We start from the raw sequence: 25,049 nt of genomic DNA on the forward strand, positions 1-25,049 counted from the left end.
ATTCACGAAGAATGTCCAGATAGCGTGATGCAGTAATCGTTTCGGATCTGAAAAATGGGCCGATGATTTCTTTGGAAGAAATGGCGGCCCAGACCAGTACTTTTTGAGGATGCAGGGACGATGGGACTGCAACATGGGGCTTTTCGGTTCCCCATATGCGCCAGTTCTGTTTATTGACGAAGCCGTCCAGGTAAAAATAAGCTTCGTCAGTAAACCAAATGCTGCCCACATGCATATCGCCGTCATAAATCCTGTGCACTATATCGTTAGCGAATGTCTCTCGTGCAGCAATGGTAGCGGCGCTGAGGGGTTGCCGCGTTTGAATTTTGTATGGATAGAGGTGTAAACTCTGGCGCATGAGACGATACGTGGACGTTGGCGTCATTTGGACCGCAGCTGCAACACGGCGAACGGAAACCCGAGGCCACTGTTGGATCACCTGCTGCACTACCTGCGCGTTGCCCTCTGTGGTTGCCGTACGCGGTCGCCCTACCTTTCCAGCACGTTCATCCGTCACTTTCCCAGTCCGTTGAAATTTTTCAAACAGATCCTTTATTGTATCGCTTTTCGATCCTTCGGTTACACTAAACCTCCGTTGAAAACTTCGTCTTGTTGCAACAACACTGTGTTCTAGGCGGTGGAATTCCAACACCAGAAAAATCCTCTGTTCTAAGGAATAAACCATGTTGTCTACAGCACACTTGCACGTTGTGAACAGCACACGCTTACAGCAGAAAGACGACGTACAGAATGGCGCACCCACAGACTGCGTTGTCTTTTATATCTTTCACATCACTTGCAGCGCCATCTGTTGTTGAAAATTGTAACTACTGTAATTTCGAAAGTTTGTCCGCCTGAAAATGTACTGTTGTCCCAAGCATATTGCAACAAACGGTGTATTTCTATCGCTGCTCGTTTAGTTTTTATTGCCGTTTCAAATATACCGGGCATTTTTGAAACACCCTGTTGAAGACTCGGTTAATCAGCGGTCAATGACAAACGACAGCAGCAACCATTGATGACGAAATTTTTATAATAAATGAAGTAATGCTCAGGATGTATGGTATTTCACTTGATTGCTTAATTTACGTACTCTAACAAAACGCATTAAAGACTTTTATTTCTTTATTAATGATAACCCTTAAACAAAAATGTCACCTTTTTGAAGGTTCCCCAGAAAGAGAAGTTGCTGTAAATATTCAGCACGTAGCGTGTTTCTACACTGCTCCAGAGATGGAGACATTCAACCAACTTACAGCTTCATTAAAGTAAAGCTTCATTAAAGCGTTTTGAATATGACAGAACAGAAGCGTCTGGACTAAAGTATGTTACAAGTATCAAATTATCCCAGTGATTGTTTGACAACATAGTTTATCACGCAATTCTCGCCAGTTGTCATAAATGCAAGTACGTTTTATTGAGAGAGGTTAAGAAAAGAAGTTGATCAATTGAAGTAAGAGATTATGCAGCTATTGTTACTCTGTTGGATACTAAGAACCTGCATTTTCAATATCCTCCAACAAGCGGGCGAGCCATACAAAGACTCGGCAGTGTGATTTACGAGCAACAGCTTAGCCCAAGTGACTCGAGGACGATGGCACTTCCCCTGCTGTAACACAAGAATACGGCTTTTGGAAACATCATAAACAGCTACTGCATAACCGCTAAAAGAAATGGACACACACCAAAGTGACGAATTATCTCTTTATTTCTCAAACCCTGTAATATTTTGAGAAAGCAATCCTTTTGCAGACTGGGAAGTCGTGATAGTGATTTTTTCCGTGTTTGTAGAAATATGCTCAACAGCATTTTACCGTCGTTGCAACATATGTGCCTATAGTTAGTGTTTATTTTCAAAAGTTAGTGCAGCTTCGACTAGGGATGAAACCAGTTCGATACAAGTACTTCTCTTTCGCTACCGACTAAGTATTGAAAGAATGATGCGATTCAAAAACTAGTCGGTATAGAAACAACAGTATGAAGTACTTCTATCGGAACATCCCTAGTCCCATTCTCTCGAAGTCCACCCAAATCAGAAGCCGTGCGATCTTCTCCATGGCTGAGGGGGGCCTATCGGGGAGGAAACTGCTGACGAATCAAAATTCTTATTTGAATGGTATTGTCCGCCAAGACTTACTGCTCTGCGCTAACCTGTTCACCTCAGAGTGGAACCAATATTTGTTGGATATGTTCCTTCCTGTTCGCAGTCCTACTGTAATGATGGAACCGAAACCTGGATAACAACAAAAAAGGTTAAGGTACATTCGAGCTATTCCGCTCATATCAGCTGAAATTTGTCCGCCCCCGGTAGCTGAGTGGCAAGCGCGACAGAATGTCAATCCTAAGGGCCCGGGTTCGATTCCCGGCTGGGTCGGAGATTTTCTCCGCTCAGGGACTGGGTGTTGTGCTATCATCATCATTTCATCCGCATCGACGCGGAAGTCGCCGAAGTGGCGTCAACTCGAAAGACCTGCACCCGTCGAACGGTCTACCCGACGGGAGGTCCTAGCCACACGGCATTTACGTTTATTTTAGCTGAAACATTTTAAAACAAAAAAAATGCGGCACAGCTATGTTATCTTAATTATGTATACATTGCAGTGTATAAAAGGCCCAAATTCCTTTACGTGAACGACAAATTAAACGAACATCTTTTAAAGGCGGAAATCACAATATATAAAAATGGAGTCAATAGGCTATTCCGCCCTGCGTATTCTAGTGTCTAAATCACAATCATTTATCAGAAGTAACAATTTTTGCACCCATACACACTTCGTGAAAGCACGTAACACATTGGTGGAACATGATCCAAAGGAGTTGCCGATAACAATTCGTACTACTTGTTCTATTTCCTCTTCAGACCATGAAGCGCTTAACTTTTTTCCTTTTCAGTGTAGCCGGCTGGTGTGACCGAGCGGCTCTAGCCGCTTCAGTCGGAAACCGCGTAACCGCTATGGTCGCAGGTTCGAATCCTGCCTCGGGCATGGATGTGTGTGATGACCTTTGGTTAGTTAGGTTTATGTAGTTCTAAGTTCTAAGGGACTTACGACCTTAGAAGTAAAGTCCCATAGTGCTAAGAGTCATTTGAACCATTTTGTGTGTACAGACCATTTGAAAACAGACCAAGGAAATATGTCCTCTACAGTTTCGCAGTAAAACCACAATGAAACTACTAATTTGACTGAGCAGAGATAGCCCAGGTGTGTGCAGTTTAATAGCCCCATTCGCAGATATTTCGGAAGTCGCGGCAAATAAGACCTTTTCCCACATAGTCAGCAATATTTGTTGATACACTGAAACGTCTCTGTGAAGTCGTTTCATAAGACACTTGTCGAATTCGGTACAACGTATTCACTTTACTACCTAATTTTAGCTCAACTCCTGAACTCTTCGAGAAAGACTGAGCACTCTAATAAGGCCTATTGAATATTTGTTTTAATGTGGGGCTTCGGTTTTGTCTTGTGGGAGACGCTGAGTTGGTCGTCGTCTGCTGGGAGCAGACGATGTTGTTTCTCGTTCGAAGGACAGCACTCGATGACCAATACCTGAACAGAGAGGTTTACCCATCTTAGTCTGTTATTGTGTGTGAGGTTGGTGACGGAGGGTTACCCCTCTGGTAGCTTCCGCTGCACGGGGAGGTAGGTAATCTCGAAAGAGAAAGCGGCACTCTTCGGTGAACGCTTGGTGAGTACGGATCGTAGCTCTTAGGGGGTTTCAGGTGATAGGAAGCAGGTGGAGTTAGGACTTCGTTATGTTTAACTGTTTAAATACTTAAGGACTTCAGCTTAGCTGAAACGTGTGAAGCGAGTTATTTTTCCGAATGTGCCATAATTCTATTGCTTTAAACGGGCGACTTTTGGGTGTTTGAGTTAAAATTGTGGAAGTTGCTTTGTTCATTTTGAGCAACGATGGCGTAGAAATTCAAACGCTAAATCTGATAGGGAAAAGCTGCAGTAGGTACTGGGAGATGAAGAATCTTGCACAGGATAGAGTAGCATGGAGAGCTGCATAAAACCAGTCTCAGGACTGAAGACCACAACAACATCACTTCAACCGTACGTGAGTGTAATACTGTGTCGAAGCGAGGATGATTTTTACTCTTATATTTTGTGAAAGTTGTTTTTGCCTTTGTGTGTCGATTTTGTGCCACGTGTTTGGTAATCAATGACCCTTCTGGTCCACTACGGCACCGCAATAGGCTTTATTTTAACAGTTTGCTTGTTTAATGAGCTATAATTTCTGCAAGAATGTCTGTTCTTTCGTGCGCTTTCTACAAAGCAGCACAACAGTTTGATTCGAAATGCACCAAGTGCTCTAGTTCGGCCGTTTCCAAGCAGCAGACGCAGTTAGTATGTTGAATAATTATCGCACAACCTCGTGCATTGGTTAAACCTCTGTCCAGAATAGTGCATGCGTAGAATCGTAATGCGAATCTGACAAGGGGAGGCCGCCAATTGTGAAATTCAGGTTCGATTCATACTGCGCATAATAAAAGCTCATGGCCAGAGGTGTAATGTGGCAAAGCACCAAGATGCACTTCTCAGCCGTTATCGAGAAAATCGACAGTTAAAAGAAACCGTTGCGGCGAAATGCTACGATTAATTATTTTCTACATCGTCGTGGCGTAGCGGTAAGCGCTCGGGTTCGTAATCCGAAGGTCGCCGGATCGAATCTCGCACCATGCAAATTTTTTATTATTACTTTTTTGTAATTCAAACATTAATGAATTGCTTATGCACGTTGGTGAAGGCGGATCGCTCTCCAATTGTACCGCCTCCTTTTTTCCCGTTTGTTTAACAGGGTGTACCAAAGCTCTCACGCCCGCACTGATTTTCGACGATGTAAGTTGCGCTAGGGACAGCATCTACCTTCTTTCGAAGTTAGCAGGCAACTACGCTAGTTATGCGGCGGCTCGTTTCGGCCCATTCAACATCTGTCCTTCAAGTGTAACGAGCGAGTAACGGAGTTTATATTTCATACCTGCCACAGCGAATTTGTGGTCGTGGGGGTCTCTATTCTCATTCGAACGTTTGACTTACGCTATACGTATTCGTTTCGGAATATCGTTTCTACGTCTTCCGTTAACTATACGTGGTTAACATTATGAAGACAATTAATAACATTTGTGAAATACAACTTTGTTTGCGGAGAACATAATGATGTTCGAAGTCGCCAGTTTTTCCACGACAAACGACTTTCAACAACTTATTATATGCATAATTGTTCCAACTGATTACCGGGAATTATATATATCAGTGCGGACGTGAGAGCTTTGGTACACCCTGTTAAACGGAAAAATGGAAGCGGTACAATTGGAGAACGATCCGCCTTCACCAAGATGCATAAGCAATTCATTAATAGTTTATATATGAATTACAAAAAACTAATAATAAAAAAAGTTGCATGGTGCGAGATTCGATCCGGCGACCTTCGGATTACGAACCCGAGCGCTTACAGCTGCGCCACGACGCTGTAGAAAATTATTAATCGTAGAGTATTTCACATGTGTAGTTTGAATGTGCAACCAAATACCTTGAAACAATAAATACTCTACGTGAAAGATAAACTCTGTGGTGTTGATCTTCCCCACTTACTCCGACTTCCAATCCTGAATTAATCAAGTTGCTTCATGCACGACATGGAGTGCTATTCATTTGGCTACTTAAAGAAATTTGCATATTTGTAATTAAATTATTAAAGTAATTAAACTAATAATTTTCCAGCTCCGTTTTTTTTTCTAAATGTTTAGGAAGGGCTTGGGCTGGTGGCGACCCTGAATAACTGAATTTTTATCATTATTTGTGTGAGAGAAGCAGCTAGAAATGCGAGATAATATGGCTTGATGAGAAACGTCGTAAAGATAGTAATACGTCACAACACTCTGCACAACCAGTGTTCTTATAGAAGTAACAATAAGAGTACAAAGTTTTCCACGTTATTTTGCGTGTACAACTTAATTTGTTAGGTTGTATTCTTTAACTATGGTAGTAATCCATTGCAGTTCCCGTACCTCCAGAGCTTGTTTTTCTGTCCTGTCAATAATGTAACAGAAAAGACCCTTATTACAAACATATGCGACGACGCGGGGTTACCGGCAAACACCGAAGGCAAAACGGCCGTGGCTCTGCGAAGATCTAGCGCACTGTTGCAACATTTCTTATTTCAGGCAGATCAGCCCCGTGTGCGGCGAAGCCCGGCTGTACCCTACGTTAAGAAATCGGCTTGCGGAAATGATATTTCCCAGGCATGTGGCAAACGAACCGCGTCTGTTGGTTTCGGTTCCTCTTGGAACAGACAAACAGCCGTCTGCTGCTTCGCTTCCGACTGGTATAGTAGCATTCGCCAATCTGAGTTTTCGCGTTCAACGGCTCTGGACGGTCTTGCTAGTAATTAATATCCATTTACAATAATAGCATGGAGAGCTGCATCAAACCAGTCTCAGGACTGAAGACAACAACAACATACAACAATAATGAATGATACTGCTTTGTGGGCAAAGAAGCAGGATCTGAATTTCGTTTGGGTTGCCAAGATTAGTCTACTTGTAGGTGATACCCGTGGTCTAGGGGTAGCGTATTTGATTCATAATCAAAACGTCTTCGGTCCCGGGTTCGATCCCCGCCACTGCCTAAATTTTGATAAATAATCAGCATTGGCGGCCGAAGACTTCCGGCATAAGAAGTCAGCCTCATTCTGCCAACGGCCTTGTCAAAGAGGGCGGAGGAGCGGATAGAGGTTCAGGACACTCTCTTGTCCTAGGGGTGGGAAATTGCCCCTAAAGGCGGAAGAATCAGCAATGATCAACGACATGAGGATGCAGAAGGCAATGGAAACCACTGCATTAAAGACACGTAACGTGTATCCACTGGACGTTTGGCCTGTAATTGAAGAAGTGTCATGATGATCTCTCCATTGGCAAAAGATTCCGGAATAGTCCCCCATTCGGATCTCCGGGAGGGGACTGCCAAGGGGGAGGTTACCATGAGAAAAGGATTGAATAATCAACGACGGACGGAGCAAGGAGGACATCAGAAGCAGACTCGCTATGGCAAAAAAGGCATTTCTGGCCAAGAGAAGTCTACCAATATCAAATACCGGCCTTAATTTTAGGAAGAAATTTCTGAGGATGTACGTCTGGAGTACAGCATTGTATGGTAGTGAAACATGGACTGTGGGAAAACCGGAACAGAAGAGAATCGAAGCATTTGAGATGTGATGCTATAGACGAATGTTGAAAATTAGGTGGACTGATAAGGTAAGGAATGAGGAGAATCGTAGAGGAAAGGAATATGTGGAAAACACTGATAAGGAGAAGGGACAGGATGATAGGACATCTGCTAAGACATGAGGGAATGCCTTCCATGGTACTAGAGGGAGCTGTAGAGGGCAAAAACTGTAGAGGAAGACAGAGATTGGAATACGTCAAGCAAATAGTTGAGGACGTAGGTTACAAGTGCTACTCTGAGATGAAGAGGTTAGCACAGGAAAGAAATTCGTGGCGGGCCGCATCAAACCAGTCAGCAGACTGATGACAAAAAAAAAAAAAAGGTGGTGGTGTGGTGGTGGTGGTGGTGGTGGTGGTGGTGAAGAGGGGGGAACGGGGGGGGTGGACAGCATCCTATCTCCGCCTCTCACTCGTCTACCCATCCGTATGTTCCATGGATCCAAATTAAATTACCAGCATTCACTGTCAGCACTTTCGGAAGAAACTACATGTCCATCCTACAATGTCTGTTCCATTAACACCTCTATCTCTGTGAACATTCTCTACATGTAACCAGATTTTTTTAACCCACTAGCCTTGAATACTATACTCCAATCAGCAAAATAATCAGAATTACGAGTTTAATTTTTTTTCAACATAATCCACAGTTATTTTCTGTGAACAGCGGTTTCATCCCAAACACCCACCTTCAGATGCAGTTGCTGCGCAGGAAGACTATTCACTATTACGCGTCTATCCCGAAACCCGGCATCATTTGCAAGTTGAGTATGTAACGGCTTTCAGGGGCAACAAAAATTCTGTATGGATCCATGGAACATGGATGGGTTGACGTGTGAGACGTGGAGACGGGAAGCTATCCCACCTCCACCACCACCAAGCAGACTTATCTTCGCAACCCAAACGAAATTCAGGTCCTGCTTCACGTAATTATTGACGGAATTTAATAATTCAGAATTCTGTCATAGTCATATCGTTAAGAGAGATTCTCTCATGTCCAATGGTTAACAGAGGAAAAGTATTCAGTTACAAACTTGAGGCAATGCAGGTGATCCACGCAAATACTCCGAATTTATTCAGCCAGTATCTCAAAATAAGAGCATCTAGCGGCTTCCAACAAACTTTACAGGTAATTTCAAGCGTTTTACATAACTATTCCTCACCGAGAACCTTCCACGAAGGGATGAAAGTTCATGCAGTAAAACGTCAGCGTCAGACATGGCATTTTAATTTATTACTTGTGTGCTACACATGCTAGTCGCAACACAATTTGCAGACCGCATCCACTTCTACGCCAGGGAAACCTGCGATATCGTATCATTACGCTTCAGGAGATATGACGTCATATACATTTATATGCATGAAATCTGTTTTATGTTTAAAATGGTGCACAATAAACCTTCAACGTCAGGCATGACGTCTTAATTTATTACTTCGTTATTATTAACTCTATCCGCAACACACCCCACTTTCAACTAACTTTAAGCACAATTTCAAACCTTTTCTAAAATTGTGTGTCACTTACACACTCACCTCAAATATTTAAACACATTAATTTGTAAAGTAACAAGGAGTTTGACACTGTTTTATACAAGGGAAATCTGTTCCATAAACAATAGGGGTTCGTCAGTTGTCGCTAACTGAGAGATTTTGATCGTGTCGATAAAGGAAATTAACTAAGAGAGGCGTTCAATAAGTAACGGAACACTTTGTCTGAGATGAAATTACAATTAAATCATTGCCATTAGCTGCTGACGGGTGTTGATATGCATCAACGGGGACAGTTGAAAATGTGTGGCCCGACCGGGCGTCGAACCCGGGATTTCCTGCTTACGTGGCAGACGCTCTATCCATATGAGCCACCGAGGTCACAGAGGATAGTGCGACTGCAGGGATTTATCCCTTGCACGCTCCCCGTGATACCCACATTCTCAACTTGTAGTCCACACACTACGTTCGTAGTGCCCCAGCCATTATACCCATTACTCGCGGCAGGCAATCCACCAAGTCCCGTAAGAGTTCATAGGCAAATCGTGTGCATCTGCACTGAAGGAGATCATCAGCCGGTTAGGCTTAACGATATGGGTATAATGGCAGGGGCACTACGAATGTAGTGTGTGGACTATAAGTTGGGAATGTGGGTCTCACGGGGGGCGTGCAATGGATAAATGCCTGCATTCGCACTATCCTCTGTGCCCTCGGTGGCTCGGATGGTTAAAGCTTCTGCCATGTAAGCAGGAGATCCCAGGTTCGAGTCCCGGTCAGGGCACGCATTTTCAACTGCCCCCGTTCATGTACACTCCTGGAAATGGAAAAAAGAACACATTGACACCGGTGTGTCAGACCCACCATACTTGCTCCGGACACTGCGAGAGGGCTGTACAAGCAATGATCACACGCACGGCACAGCGGACACACCAGGAACCGCGGTGTTGGCCGTCGAATGGCGCTAGCTGCGCAGCATTTGTGCACCGCCGCCGTCAGTGTCAGCCAGTTTGCCGTGGCATACGGAGCTCCATCGCAGTCTTTAACACTGGTAGCATGCCGCGACAGCGTGGACGTGAACCGTATGTGCAGTTGACGGACTTTGAGCGAGGGCGTATAGTGGGCATGCGGGAGGCCGGGTGGACGTACCGCCGAATTGCTCAACACGTGGGGCGTGAGGTCTCCACAGTACATCGATGTTGTCGCCAGTGGTCGGCGGAAGGTGCACGTGCCCGTCGACCTGGGACCGGACCGCAGCGACGCACGGATGCACGCCAAGACCGTAGGATCCTACGCAGTGCCGTAGGGGACCGCACCGCCACTTCCCAGCAAATTAGGGACACTGTTGCTCCTGGGGTATCGGCGAGGACCATTCGCAACCGTCTCCATGAAGCTGGGCTACGGTCCCGCACACCGTTAGGCCGTCTTCCGCTCACGCCCCAACATCGTGCAGCCCGCCTCCAGTGGTGTCGCGATAGGCGTGAATGGAGGGACGAATGGAGACGTGTCGTCTTCAGCGATGAGAGTCGCTTCTGCCTTGGTGCCAATGATGGTCGTATGCGTTTTTGGCGCCGTGCAGGTGAGCGCCACAATCAGGACTGCATACGACCGAGGCACACAGGGCCAACACCCGGCATCATGGTGTGGGGAGCGATCTCCTACACTGGCCGTACACCACTAGTGATGGTCGAGGGGACACTGAATAGTGCACGGTACATCCAAACCGTCATCGAACCCATCGTTCTACCATTCCTAGACCGGCAAGGGAACTTGCTGTTCCAGCAGGACAATGCACGTCCGCATGTATCCCGTGCCACCCAACGTGCTCTAGAAGGTGTAAGTCAACTACCCTGGCCAGCAAGGTCTCCGGATCTGTCCCCCATTGAGCATGTTTGGGACTGGATGAAGCGTCGTCTCACGCGGTCTGCACGTCCAGCACGAACGCTGGTCCAACTGAGGCGCCAGGTGGAAATGGCATGGCAAGCCGTTCCACAGGACTACATCCAGCATCTCTACGATCGTCTCCATGGGAGAATAGCAGCCTGCATTGCTGCGAAAGGTGGATATACACTGTACTAGTGCCGACATTGTGCATGCTCTGTTGCCTGTGTCTATGTGCCTGTGGTTCTGTCAGTGTGATCATGTGATGTATCTGACCCCAGGAATGTGTCAATAAAGTTTCCCCTTCCTGGGACAATGAATTCACGGTGTTCTTATTTCAATTTCCAGGAGTGTATATCAACGCCCGTCAGCAGCTAATGGTATTGATGTAATTTTAATTTCATTCTAGAGAGCTGCACGGTCACCAATGACTTCTGTTCTTTCGGACATGTCCGAAAGAACAGATGCCGTCTTCATACAATTCCCTGAAAGTAGGTTGGTTTTTCTCGGTATTACAATAGACCATATCCTTCCTCACTCTTTTGGCTACAAAACCACATTTCCAATCACATTGGGAGCGCCTGTATGCCCGCATGGTACTACTCTACTGGTCTACGTGGGAGCCAATGCCTTGCTGCATCAATAACGTCTCCATCATTCGCGTATTGCTTCCCCCCGGAGTGTGTCCGTCGTTGGGCCAAATTAATGGAAGTCTTATGTATGGTGGCGAGGAAACCGGCGGCACAAACCTTCGAGTGCCCTGACTGACGGACGAGAGTGTCACAACTACGAACAGAGACGTCCAGTTAAGCAGCGAGGTGTCTGATTGTGATATGTCGAAAACCTGGAGCGAGAGTGTCCGCACGTTCAAACATTGCAGGAGTCACAGCTGGTTGCGGTAGACCGGAAGGCGTGAGAAACATAGAAGTAGATATCCTCGCAGTAACTAAGCAGCTTAAATCACTTAATAAAGGCGAGGCCTCCGGTCGAGATTGTATACCAGTCAGGTTCCTCTCATAGTATGCTGATACAATGGCTCCATATTTAGCAATTATGTACAACCACTCGCTCCCAGAAAGATCCGTACCTAATGATTGAAAAGTTGCTCAAATCACACCAATACCCAAAAAGGGAAATACGAATAATCCGCTGAATTACAGGCCTATATCACTAACGTCGATTTGCAGTAGGGTTTTGGAACATATACTGTATTCGAACATTATGAAGTACCTAGGAGAAAACGATTTATTGACGTATAGTCAGCACAGTCTCAGAAAATATCGTTCTTGTGAAACACAACTAGCTCTTTATACTCATGAAGTAATAAGTGTTATCGACAGCGGATGTCAAATTGAGTCCATATTTTTAGATTTACAGAACGCTTTCGACATCGTTCCTCACAAGCGACTTCTAACCAAACTGCGTGTCTACGCAGTATCGCCTCAGTTTGTAACAACAACAACGTTGTCCTATTGTACACATAATAATTTTTTTTCTTCTGATTTTTGATAAATTAGTGTAATCGATGTTCTGATTTCATTTCTTTTTTTTTTTTTTTTGTTTCATGCCATTATGTTAAGGAAACTATAAACAACTTTCAATGTAAATATTAATATTTACGTCAAATTTAAAGGAATGTTATAACAGAATGGAAATGTAAGAAACGTTGAAACTATTGTAAGATATCGAAGTTGTAATTGTCCGTCTGGACCATACGTAGGCAATGTATTGGGATAGTCTGTAGGGGAGCGGTAAAAGGTGGATGGCAGGCGAGCGCGGGAAAATGCACACGGGCGCTGCACGGCATAACGGGCTCAGCAGTGGTAGTCGGAGTTGGGCATTGGTCTGAGCCACACGTTCTGGATCGAGGAGGCTCTCCTGGAAGACGTATGCCCGATTGTAATCAGATCAATAGACACTACGAAGTTTCGTAGTAAACATTATAGTGTAATGTTGTGTATTTATGGTTTATCCATATTGGTACAGAAAGTGAAATTATCAGTTCAGTAGATTTTCTGGTTCTAAAATTTACCATATTATGCGGTGTTACTACGTGTTGTTATGCTCGAACGTACATCAACTTGTACAGGGGAGAAACTCAGTTAATGCCTAATTAGGCTGGCGACCGTATTATTAACAAATTGGTAACATCTTCTGTGTTGTTTCTTGTCCGTCCTGGCGTGTAGCTGCATTTCGGACTTGCTTGACGTATCATTGTTATTACTGAGTGGGTGTAAGTTTGATTTGCCTCCATTCAGGTACACGCGGTCAATGTCTATACAAAAATCCTTTCTCTTAAGGTGAAGCCCGTCAACTTACTATAGTACAGGCTTTAAGGAGTATCGTGCGCCCGAGCGTAGCGTTACAAGTGTCTTTTCCGTGACAGGACTATTTGTTCTGTTGGGGCATACTACGTAATAAACCAAATTTGGTATTTCATAGTACAAGCTACGTAAATGCCGCAGCGTTTACAAGTGGCTCCCGGTGACAGGACATCCAGTTGTTGTAGGCCACAAATTAATGTGAATACCGAACAGTGGATGTTCAGTGGCACGAATTGTAATAATATTCAGTAAAGTAAATAGCAGTGAACGTCAAGTACGGTGGAGAGGTGTAATTTGCATTCAATATGGACAGGAACGTAGACACGGTAGATGTGCCGAGCGTAATGGAAAATGCGGCTGGGAATGACAGGAGTGTACGCGGCCAGATAACAGATGGCGTTAGCGGAAGACAATTGGCGTACATACAATATCACGAACACGTTAACGAACAGATTGAAATGTCGAGATCGTCTCGAACACAGCAAGGAATAAAACAGGAAGTAGAGGATGACTTTGTAGATGATAGTGGGTACGGGAACGAATCCACTGACATGTTCGATTCTCCACAGATAAAGAAAAAACCGGAAGAAACTTTTGAAGTAGGATCGGAACACACCGATTCCGTAAAACAAAACAGTGTGAAAATTTTAAGCATGAACGATTTATTTGAACAGTTAACCAAACAAATTGCAGGACAGAGTGAGCAGCTCAAAACACAGAATAATCAGCTTAAAACACACGTTGCCGAGCAGCTCAAAACGCAGAATGATCAGCTTCAAAAACAGGTTAGTAGTCAGGTTAGTCAGCTTAAAACACACGTTGACGAGCAGTTTAAAACACAGAGCCATCAGCTCAAAACACAGAGCCATCAGCTCAAAACACAGAATGATCAGCTCAAAACACAGAATGATCAGCTTAAAACACAGGTAGAAGAACAAGGAATTAAAATTAGTAGACAAATAGAACAGGTAGAACAAAAAGTGGGTAGTTTAAGCTCTGTAGTAAATGCTATGAAATTTAAAATTGACACAATTAACAAAAATATGGATACTATGCAGGGGGTAATTGACAACATTAACAGTAGGTTTGATGTTGAAATTCTCAACATCCAAGAGAAAGTAGAGCCTCTGGTTGAAACAAAAGTAGACGAAAAAGTTTTCGGTCTTAAAACTGAGATCGTAAACGAATGTCAACACGGAATCTCACAGTTGAAAAAGGCAGTTTCAGACACTGAAAGAGGTTTAGGCGAAAAAGTTACCGGATGTGTACAAAAGTGTGAACAAAATACTTCGAAAATTCTAGGCAAAATTTTCGATCTCGAGAGTAAAATCAAAGATGGGCCTGGTGTTGTCTGTAATGGCACACCACTTACGAAGCTGTTGGAAGGTGAGGAATGCTTCGATCCCGCCAAGAAACATAACGGATGGCATCCGTTAGATTTCATCAAAAATTGCGAGAGGATGTTTCCTGAACACTTGTCTGGTCAGGATAAGATAAACTTAGTAATTAGCGCCTTAGCAGGTGACGCTAAGCGCTGGGGAATTAACTTGAATACCGAACAAATGACGTTCGAAGAATTTAAACAAAGGTTTACGGAAGAATATTGGTCCGAACAGCCGCGAGTTTATCATGGCCCAACTTCATGATAACAGGGGCGGGAATTCTTCGAAAGATTTCTGCGAATATTGGCACCGGAAGTTGACACATTTAAGAGGAAGAAGATCCGATTCAGAAATCATATGGGAGCTATATAAAAAGCTTCCAGAAGATTCAAAGAGATATGTGGGAAGCAATCATCGTAGCTTCCAAGCGTTTCTCGAAAGGGTCGAAGACGAAGACCACTGGCGCGAAAGTCGTGCCAATTATCAGAATTTTAGTAACAGGAATAACCGTAATAATGACGAGAGAAATGACGGCTATGGGTTTCGCGTCAACGTGATACAGAGAGGAAGAGGAAGAGGCAGAGGAAGAGGGAGTTATCTAGGTCGCGGTAGAGGGTACACCGCGCAAAATAATGACGTGGGAAACTGATTTCCGCGAACGTTGAGGGCCAAACGGAAGCGGACAATACATACCGGCCCCGATTTAAGAAAAGTTACCGGACTGACAGTAAAATTATGAGACAGGTTAGAGACAGCCGTGGAACAACGCAATGTGTCGTTGCGGAACAAGCGTCAGGTGCGCACACAGATGACTCATCTTTGCTGCGCAGAGTGCTACATGTTAACAGGCGAGTGGAGCATCAGAGGGCAACGGCCCAGCCTAGCAGAACAGCTGTTCAGAGAGAAGCCGCTAGCAATGCGGCAGCATTAGGTACGAACATTGCCGTAAGAGCTGGTGAATACATGACGAGTGGTAATTCCGTGGCGAAGGAAATAGTAGATAAAACAGTGGATACACAGAGAGGTGCGGTTAGCAGTGTTAGCAATAAAGTAAATGGCGAGAATGAATTAGCAGAAGTAACTGATTGGTGTGTGCAGATCGACGATCTGTACAAGGGCCTCAAGCAATGTGAGTGGGAGGATTTTAAGGAGGAGTGTGAGGCAAGGAGGTTAATTAGTGGAAAAGGAAATAGTAGGGACGTCGATAAGGTGACGTGGCCCAAATTTGAAGAGGAGAGAGTAAATAGCGCCGCGCAAAGTACGCGTGCTGCCGATAGGACAATGATTAAAGATAGGAAGGAATTGGAGGATGAAATCCTAAGCATTGACGAGGAAGTAACTTCTGTTAACGATCCGCCAACAGTACACGCTGCTACCGAAAGGCACCGTGGGGAAGGGGCAGGTAATTCCCTGAAAGTAATTGAAGTCCACGAGGATTACACTAAATATGAAGTAACAGTGGATGTGAGTAAAGCTGATAATGAGGCCGTTTTACCAAAAGAGGGTATTGAATTAAAATTAAAGCCTGACGAAAATGCAGGGGGAGAACTTAGTGCCTGTCTCATAAAAGCTTTTATGTTAGAACCTGAAAGCGATCCAGAATGGTCGGATTCTGACGATAGTTCAGATGACGAATATTTCGGTACTAGTGAAAATAATGGGAATACAGCTAATTGCGATATTGTACTTACCGATGATGAAGTTTCAAAACAAAACCCAGATGTTGAGACTGAACACAGAAAGAAAGAGCCACCTGATGACTCAGTGTTTATTTTGCAAAAAGTTCAAGTAAGCAAAGACTTTGAAATCCAGAAACCTAGGAAACCACCAGATATAAATGATTCACAGGTCAGGAACGTATCTTGGCCCGATGTCACAGTCGACCAAGGTGCGTTGCGGAAAAAAAAAACAGGAAGGGGCATGATTTAGAGTCTGGGGCAGATTTATATCGGATTTTGAGAATGTCATGAACACCTTACGTCATGAATCTACTGGGTTCCCTCCGGAAGAAATTTTGTTAGGCAGCAGAAGTAAAAGTTTAATTGAGGAAAAACTAGAGTTTCCACCTTGTACAAACTTGGGGTTGAATCAAAAGAAAGAATTAGTCAGAAAAAGGGCAAAGCAAAAAGCTGAATCTAGATCTAAAAGACATGATAAAAATCTGAAAGTTTCAAAATTTAAAATTGGGGCTTATGTTCTTTTAAGAACCCACGAAAAGTCTAGTGAACTGAACCATGAAATTTCCAAATTTAAATATATTTATAATGGACTGTATATAATACAGAACATTCCACACGATAATGCTTACTACCTGATCTACCCAAAATCCAAAAGACCTTTAGGTGTAAGAAACGTTGTGGACCTGAAACTGTATGTTCCTAGAAGTGAGTGACGTAAGTACACTCAGAAAGCAATTTGCAGTAAATGTGCTGTATCTTATGCTGAAGCTATTTTATTCCAAATGTAACAAATCTTTGTAAATGTATGTATACCAATATCAGTGTGCTAATGTACTTGTGTGAATTTCAGATTACCAAATGTACTATAAATGTAAAGAGGTATGGAGAAAAGGGTTGAAAAGAAAAAAAAGCAAATGCTGTAAGCCTGATAAAAGACGGGACTGCCGAAAACCAAAGTGGGCAGTATATGAGTCATAATGTAAGGGACTGCCATACACCAAGGAGGGCAGATAAATAGTCAAAGGAGAATTGTAAGTGTGGTACAGGAGATGTGATAAAAAGATGCGAAATGGACTGCCCAAATCTGAATAATAGGCAGCAAATATGTGTAGTAAATTTTCTGCATGTTATTGTGTGTTTATTAGTAAGTAAGGAAATGGACTGCCATTCAATGCAAGCAGCAACAAATTGTCTTATAGTATATATAGATATTTGTATTTGCTTTTGTAGTTAAGTGTTAGTGTTCCAGATTTTGAAATTATTTCTTTGAGAAATTTAGTAAAAATCAGTAATTTGCTATTTAAATCATGTTGTGATAGGATGTTGGACTGTGCCAAAGGCACTTAAGCAAACGATAAGTAAATGTTCTCGATATATTACAAAATTATAGACCTATATAATGTGAGTGAAGGGAAGAATGTGGTATAAATTTTTTTGATGGGACATTCACACAAAGATTCAGAACCACTGTGTAAATATAAAATTTAGTGTTCCCATCAAATTTGCACTTAGTGAAATTTACTGGAAACAGGGGCATGTGTAACAACAACAACGTTGTCCTATTGTGCATATAATAATTTTTTTTCTTCTGATTTTTGGTAAATTAGTGTAATCGATGTTCTGATTTCATTTCTTTTTTTTTTTTGTTTCATGCCATTATGTTAAGGAAACTATAAACAACTTTCAATGTAAATATTAATATTTACGTCAAATTTAAAGCAATGTTATAACAGAATTGAAATGTAAGAAACGTTGAAACTATTGTAAGATATTGAAGTTGTAATTGTGCGTCTGGTCCATACGTAGGCAATGTATTGGGATATGTAGAATACAAAACCTCTGGTGGATACCCTGTCTGTAGGGGAGCGGTTAAAGGTGATGGCAGGCGAGCGCGGGAAAATGCACACGGGCGCTGCACGGCATAACGGGCTCAGCAGTGGTAGTCGGAGTTGGGCATTGGTCTGAGCCACACGTTCTGGATCGAGGAGGCTCTCCTGGATGACGTAGTTTCATTGAGCCTCGGATGTGCCGTTCCGACGACTATGCAGCATGGCAAAATTCCTTAGGCACTAAATGGAAAAGAATTGCGACGCTAAGAAGAAGCAAAGTGCCGATACATCAAGAGCCATTGCTGTGATTGTATGTGTGCCCTGTGCCTCGCCATCCAGGTTGAAACTTTTAGTACTGTATTCGTGTGGACCAGTGTTACTTTGTTCCATACTGTTCAATAACAACTTAAATTTTACCAGAACTGTCCTATCATTTAATTATCCTCACTACTAACCTAGACAGGGTCCTTTCCACATGTTGTGCAATCCGAGTGTCCCGAGATGAAGATTCAAAGTTTATGTTAATAATAATTACCTGCAGACCTAGCTATGTTAGAATGATGTTTAAGGAACTTTGTTGTTAATGAAATAATAGACGAATAACATAGGTCCGACAAAGTTGGAAGATAATTTTGAAATTGAATTAGTAATGAAGTTTAATTATTTTGAGGCAGATATAATGGTATTTTAAAGGAGCAGGAAATAAGATAAAAAGAGTAGTAATTCATATATTGGAAATCTTGAGTGCTTAATGCTTTCAATAGTTAATAGTTTCAATGCAGTGATCATAACAGTTTCAGGGCCCCCTGCTCCCTTTTTTATTCATTTGAATTCTGAAGTGTTCTAAACTGATTAGACCAGTAAAGTTAAAGCCAATATAAAACCCAAAATTTATCAGTGTTTTACATTTATCAAAATTGACATTGTGTGTGTGTTTCGAAAATGCTATTTCTAGGGTAACCTATGCCCGATTGTAATCAGATCAATAGACACTACGAAGTTTCGTAGTAAACATTATAGTGTAATGTTGTGTATTTATGGTTTATCCATATTGGTACAGAAAGTGAAATTATCAGTTCAGTAGATTTTCTGGTTCTAAAATTTACCATATTATGCGGTGTTACTACGTGTTGTTATGCTCGAACGTACATCAACTTGTACAGGGAAGAAACTCAGTTAATGCCTAATTAGGCTGGCGACCGTAATATTAGCAAATTGGTAACATCTTCTGTGTTGTTTCTTGTCCGTCCTGGCGTGTAGCTGCATTTCGGACTTGCTTGACGTATCATTGTTATTACTGAGTGGGTGTAAGTCTGATTTGCCTCCATTCAGGTACACGCGGTCAATGTCTATACAAAAATCCTTTCTCTTAAGGTGAAGCCCGTCAACTTACTATAGTACAGGCTTTAAGGAGTATCGTGCGCCCGAGCGTAGTGTTACAAGTTGTGCGACTGGATTCGTGATTCCCTGTCAGAAAGGTCACAGTTCGTAGTATTAGACGTTAAGTCATCGAGTAAAACACAAGTAATATCCGGCGTTCCCCAAGGAAGTGTTACAGGCCCTCTATTGCTCCTGATCTATATGAACGACATAGGACACAATCTGAGTAGCCGTCTTAGACTGTTTGCAGATGATGTTGTCATTTACCGTCTTGTAAAGTCATCTGATGACCGAAACGAATTGCAAAATGATTTAGATAAGATATCTGTATGGTGCGAGAAGTGGCAATTGACCCTGAATAAGGAAAAGTGCGAAGTTATTCACATGGGTACTAAAAGAAATCAGCTAAATTTCGATTACGTGATAAGTCACACAAATCTGAAGGCTGTACATTCAACTAAATACTTAGGGATTACAATTACAAATAACGTAAATTGGAACTATCTCATAGATAATATTGTTGGTAGTGCAAACCAAAGACTGCGATTCATTGGCAGAACACTTAGAAGGTGCAACAGGTCTACTAAAGAGACTGCTTACACCACGGTTGTCCGCCCTATTCTGGAGTATTGCTGTGCTGTGGGGGACCCGCAGCAGGTGCGACTGACGGATGACATCGAAAAAGTGCAAAGAAGGACAGCTCGTTTTGTATTATCGCGAAATAGGGAAGATAGTGTCACAGAAATGATACGTGAATTGGAGTGGCAATCATTAAAACAAAGGCGTTTTTCGTTGCGACGGGATCTTCTCATGAAATTTGAGTCACGAGGTTTCTCCTCAGATTCCTAAAACATTCCGTTGGCACCCACCTACATAGGGAGACATGATCAACACGATAAAATAAGAGAAATCAGGGCTCGCACAGAAAAATTTAAGTGCTCGTTTTTTCCCGCGTGCTGTTAGAGAGTGGAACGGTAAACAGACGGCTTGAAGGTGGTTCATTGAACCCTCTGCCAGACACTGTATAGTGAATAGCGGAGTAATCACGTATATAGATGTAGATTTAAAGAGTCACCGTAGTTTTGTTCACTGCCAGGTCCGTAGGGATTCTGGAAACGCCTATGAATATCTGCGATTATCTGGTTTTTAGCTACAAGAAATTCGACGACAGCTCTGTGCCTATAACGCACCTCTATCACAGACGCCATTTTGAAGACTACGTATAGCGCTGCCACCTATCGGTACTTCATGAAACTATCTTCATGAAACTATACGGGCTGAAGCGGGAATAATCCACAACGTCCAACAAAAATTGTCGCCTTCTTTCAACCGAAACTGGCAGAACAAAAAAAACGTGTTACATTACCTCCTGAACTCCCATGTATTTTAGCAATCACAGTCGCCTACAGACAATCTCTACAAATAATATCGTGCTACGTAAAACTAAAATCACTGTTACGATGTCCGCGGCTCGTGGTCTTGCGGTAGGGTTCGATTCCCGACGGGGTCAGGGATTTTCTCTGCCTCGAGATGACTGGGTGTTGTGTGTCTTTCATCATCATTTCAGCCTCATTCACTCGCAAGTCGCCGCAGTGGCGTTAAAGAACTTGGGGAGCGGCGGACGAACCGCCCCACGAGGGGTCTCCCGGCCACCAATGGCATACGCTAATTATTATTATTATTACTGTTCTGACCGTGGAAATTAAAGTTTTATTGCTATGAAAGTGCTGCTGCAAATCAGTTGAATTGTGGAATCACTTTTCAGGTGATAATTTATACACAGTGAGGCCATACGGACATTTAAGGTGCGTGTTCCACCTTGATCTGTTATGTTTCCACACTCAATCGTTGTCTTTCTATCGTTCTGTCTGGGACAACAGCGCCTTCTGTGGCAGTATTCGCTCTTGGGGTGGTTTTTGGAGGTGAAACTTTAGGTTATTTTTACCAAAATACCACTTCAGTATCGACTTTCACATCCTCTTCAAAAATGGCTCTGAGCACTATGGGACTTCACATCTGACGTCATCAGTCCCCTAGAACTTAGAACTACTTAAACCTAACTAACATAAGGACATCACACACATCCATGCCCGAGGCAGGATTCGAACCTGCGACCGTAGCGGTCGTGCGGTTCGAGACTGTAGCGCCTAGAACCGCTCGGCCACCCCGGCCGGCACATCCTCTTCAACATGATTACCAATATTCCACTCATCTTTGTCTATTACATTGCGTCTGTTTTTCCATTTCGTCGGAATTTTTGTTCAGAGTAGAGTATCCTAAGAATCTCCTCGTCTGACAAATTTTCAGCAAATGTGACTGACAGAATTAAAAAAACAATGGATCACTCATTCCTTGGACCTCCATAATTTATAATTTTAGGCCTACTTGAACTGTTTTAATTATTATTATTATGGTTATTACTGTTATGGTTGTAACGCTATCACAGCTTTATATCGTTACAAACTTCGCAAAAACGAAAATGTGGAAAGAAATATTTCAGTATCTCTCTATACGAGGATACGTGGTGTCTAACAATGCTGCTAGTGAAAACACAACCAGTTAAAAGAAGTCTGAAACTACTAGTGGATACGTAGAGGAAGGGCGGGCGCAACTACCACCATAAGAATGAAATTTTCACTCTGCAGCGGAGTCTGCGCTTGTATGAAACTTCCTGGCAGACTAAAACTGTGTGACGATTCGAGGCTCGAACTCGGAACCTTTGTCTTTCGCGGTCGACTTCTCTACCGAGTGAGCTACCCGAGCACGACTCACAACCCGTCCTAACGCCTTTACTTCCGCCAGTACCTCATCTCCTGCCTCGGTAGAGCACTTGCCGCGAAAGGCCAAGGTCCCGAATTCGAGTCTCGGTTCAGCACACAGCTTTAATCTGCCAGTAAATACCACCTTAACGTTTGGCGATTATTTTAGATTAGTTGCAATCAATCTAGAACAGTGGTTCCAGCCTGAAGGTAATTACCCCCGGAGGGGTAAAATTAAATTTTCTAAGGGATAAAAAATTAAGGATTCAGTAGTGTTAGGGTCTCGAAACTGAACTGTTTTCAAAAGATCGTTAGTATTATCACCACTATATCGTAAAACTGTAATACTAATTACGTAAGTTATCAATAATTACATTTTTTGTTTCAAATACTAGCATTAATGCGCAGGGCAATGTGGAGGAGCTTACAGCTTGTGAAACGAATGTATGAACAACTTCTTCCTTGTTCCTCAGTCCACCTACTGCACATACACTTCGTAACATCCGTCTGTGACAGTAAAATTGATTCATACATCTAATCGAAAATGCCTTCTCAGAGTTTTATGTAATTGGCACAATGGACCACTTCTGTACAATAAAATATCAAATTGAGATGACAAAGTAGCTGTAATTATGTAATGGCGACTACAAATGTTTGTGAGTTCCTAAGGGACCAAACTGCTAAGGTCATCGGTCCCTAGACTTACACGCTACTTAAACTAACTTATTCTAAGAGCAACACACACACACACACACACACACACACACACACACACACACACACACACACACGCACGAGAGAGACTCGAACCTCCGGCGGGAGCGACCGCGCAATCCGTGACAGTGCGCCTCAAACCGCGCGGCCACTCCACGCGGCTTGCAACTAATTTGCTATGCGGCAGTGTTCAGACGCAAAAAACTGACAGCCCAGAGTTTTCCAGTCTCTACCATAGCAGGGATAAGCAGTCCAGGAATCTAGTGGTAGACAAGCAGTAGGTATTGTGTAGACACTTGGACTTGGTTGATTTTAAAATTGGGTCGCAGGACGTGAGTGAAGCAAATAGCACTAGTGATGGGAGTGGCGCAGAGGAAGCACTTTTGTAGTCTGTATCTACCATCAATCTGGAAAATTAGCTTTCTCTCTCTAAGTAGTAGTTACAAGTAGCACTCGCAATGCACTGACAATTACTTCACGTTTCTGTAAATAAGAACAAAATTTTAAAATTAAGCGGTACAAATTGTCTCTTTGATTATTCCGGTTTTTTATAAGATACCTACAAAAATTAAATATTTCTTCGATCTTTCAAAAAAATTGGTGTTCAAAGAAAATTCTTTCTCATTCTAAGGTTTAGTAAGGTGCTAATGTTGTTAATAGGGGAGGGGGGGGGGGGGAGAGACGGTGAGTAATAACCAATGTCTGATTACACTTCGGCTTAATAGTCTCAGACAGGTTGGAAACCATTGATCTAGAAAAGTCCAGAATGGCAGACTATCCTGCTACCTGCATACTTCTTTTGTTCTCATCGAACAGAAGGGGAACACCTAAATACACTCCTGGAAATGGAAAAAAGAACATATTGACACCGGTGTGTCAGACCCACCATACTTGCTCCGGACACTGCGAGAGAGCTGTACAGGCAATGATCACACGCACGGCACAGCGGACACACCAGGAACCGCGGTGTTGGCCGTCGAATGGCGCTAGCTGCGCAGCATTTGTGCACCGCCGCCGTCAGTGTCAGCCAGTTTGCCGTGGCATACGGAGCTCCATCGCAGTCTTTAACACTGGTAGCATGCCGCGACAGCGTGGACGTGAACCGTACGTGCAGTTGACGGACTTTGAGCGAGGGCGTATAGTGGGCATGCGGGAGGCCGGGTGGACGTACCGCCGAATTGCTCAACACGTGGGGCGTGAGGTCTCCACAGTACATCGATGTTGTCGCCAGTGGTCGGCGGAAGGTGCACGTGCCCGTCGACCTGGGACCGGACCGCAGCGAAGCACGGATGCACGCCAAGACCGTAGGATCCTACGCAGTGCCGTAGGGGACCGCACCGCCACTTCCCAGCAAATTAGGGACACTGTTGCTCCTGGGGTATCGGCGAGGACCATTCGCAACCATCTCCATGAAGCTGGGCTACGGTCCCGCACACCATTAGGCCGTCTTCCGCTCACGCCCCAACATCGTGCAGCCCGCCTCCAGTGGTGTCGCGACAGGCGTGAATGGAGGGACGAAGTGTCGTCTTCAGCGATGAGAGTCGCTTCTGCCTTGGTGCCAATGATGGTCGTATGCGTGTTTGGCGCTGTGCAGGTGAGCACCACAATCAGGACTGCATACGACCGAGGCACACAGGGCCAACACCCGGCATCATGGTGTGGGGAGCGATCTCCTACACTGGCCGTACACCACTGGTGATCGTCGAGGGGACACTGAATAGTGCACGGTACATCGAAACCATCATCGAACCCATCGTTCTACCATTCCTAGACCGGCAAGGGAACTTGCTGTTCCAACAGGACAATGCACGTCCGCATGTATCCCGTGCCACCCAACGTGCTCTAGAAGGTGTAAGTCAACTACCCTGGCCAGCAAGATCTCCGGATCTGTCCCCCATTGAGCATGTTTGGGACTGGATGAAGCGTCGTCTCACGCGGTCTGCACGTCCATCACGAACGCTGGTCCAACTGAGGCGCCAGGTGGAAATGGCATGGCAAGCCGTTCCACAGGACTACATCCAGCATCTCTACGATCGTCTCCATGGGAGAATAGCAGCCTGCATTGCTGTGAAAGGTGGATATACACTGTACTAGTGCCGACATTGTGCATGCCCTGTTGCCTGTGTCTATGTGCCTGTGGTTCTGTCAGTGTGATCATGCGATGTATCTGACCCCAGGAATGTGTCAATAAAGTTTCCCCTTCCCGGGTCAATGAATTCACGGTGTTCTTATTTCAATTTCCAGGAGTGTAATTAATAATCCTAAAAATACCCTTGTGCCTGACGGTGTAGCAAAGGACGTGGGAAGAGCCGTACGGACACTAATTTTTTCCCAAGTCTAATCGGGTATTCGCTAATACTGGCACGGAGTGTCGTTCGCAGCGTACTGCGTACT

Source organism: Schistocerca nitens, chromosome 12 (genome assembly GCF_023898315.1).
Source record: "Schistocerca nitens isolate TAMUIC-IGC-003100 chromosome 12, iqSchNite1.1, whole genome shotgun sequence".
In the NCBI taxonomy this organism is placed as follows: domain Eukaryota; kingdom Metazoa; phylum Arthropoda; class Insecta; order Orthoptera; family Acrididae; genus Schistocerca; species Schistocerca nitens.